We start from the raw sequence: 1,681 nt of genomic DNA on the forward strand, positions 1-1,681 counted from the left end.
AGTTAATGGCAGCCCGCAGTGTCTCTACCTTGCTGAGTCTTTTATCCTCAAATTCCTGTGGCAAATGTTCGCGGAGTCTTGCATATCCCTCATTGACATATCGAACTCTCTGCCGCTCTCTCTCATTATGTTTGTGGATGAATGCAGGCTCCAAAGAGTAGTTGTGCACACTGAAGTTCCCATGGTAGGACAGGTAGGAAAAGCATCCAAAGTATCGTTGACTGTTGACTTGCTCTTGGTAATTCTGGGGATTTTTCAGTGCATCTTTGAAGGGGGAATACTGGTGGTTCAAAGACAAGCCAAATGTCAAGGGTTGAGTATATGACACTCGGTCCACGACACCATAATCTGATCCCATTTCGCTGGAAAAAAGCAAACAAAAACATGAAAACATCACATTTTCTTCAGTTTATGAAACTATCTTGAATTCGATCAAATAAGACGATTTGCACCTTTGCACGGATGTAGTCTGTCTCTTCAGTTGACATAAAACATAGATAGAAAGTCAATGCTAAAGTTTTCGCCTTGGGTTCAGTCAGCATATTATCATCTTCATCTTCTTTCTGCAAGTAAAAACTTCTTTCTTCTTTCCTTCCTCTTATGAGGGTAGGTAAGTGATGTAAGTAGGAGGATGTCCTCTGTTCCTATATGAGAATCATCTCTTCTTTAGCATACTTCTTGCAGAGAGACATAACTCTATGTAGAGCTGTTGTAGTTTTGTGTTGTAATTTCGAAATTCTTATAGTGAACAAATCTCTTGAAAAATAAAGACAAGTCATGTCTGAACAGTGGGAATACAGGCCCATGCAGTCAGTGTAGTCTTTTGATGGATTGGCTATCAGGTTGGCTTTAATTAATGTTCGTTCTTTGAAGAACAAGTCCTTTATTTTAAACGAGTTCATTAGAGCTCGGGACTTAGATGTAGTTTTTATTACTGAGACTTGGATAAACACTGGTAATACGTATGTGCTGGCAGAAGCTGTAGCTAATAATTTTACAGTCTTTAATTCTCCTCGACAAATAGGAAGGGGAGGAGGACTGGCGTCTATTTTTAAGGACAATTTTATTTGTACTTTGCTTAAGTTTAATCAATTTTTAACTTTTGAACTCCAAGGGCCCTATTTTAATTATCTAAGCGCATGGTCTAAAGCGCACGGCGCAGGTGCACTCAGGGCGTGTCCGAATCCACTTTTGCTAGTTTAACGAGTCCCCTCTCGTCCTGCACTGTCGTCACTCCTCCTTTTATCCTTCCGGAGCTCCTCCGTGGGACTTGAGACCGGTGAGTGGTGCAGGTGTCGTGCATTATCACTTATGCCGAGTTCACACGGCACGATTTTAGCCCGATTTTCACTCGCCGACAAGTTTTGCAAAATCGCCAACAAATGCCCAAAGAGGACACGTCGCCAACGCCCGCAAAATATTTGGCATGCTAAATATCTTTAGCTGTAGGCGATTCACAATCACGCTGTGTGCAATGATTTCTGACTGAAAACTACATCGGCGATGACCTACAGCCAATGAGAGACCAAGATACAGGGCAGAGGGAAGTTTGGGGAGGAGTTATAGACCAGAATATCAGTATTTTAATAGATATATGAACAATTATATCATACAGAAACAAGCACAAACATTTGCTTGACCAGCCACAACATCAGCATAACAGTTACTGCAAAATTATTTA

Source organism: Sinocyclocheilus rhinocerous, unplaced genomic scaffold (genome assembly GCF_001515625.1).
Source record: "Sinocyclocheilus rhinocerous isolate Xijiao unplaced genomic scaffold, SAMN03320098_v1.1 scaffold2196, whole genome shotgun sequence".
NCBI classification, from domain to species: Eukaryota; Metazoa; Chordata; class Actinopteri; order Cypriniformes; family Cyprinidae; genus Sinocyclocheilus; species Sinocyclocheilus rhinocerous.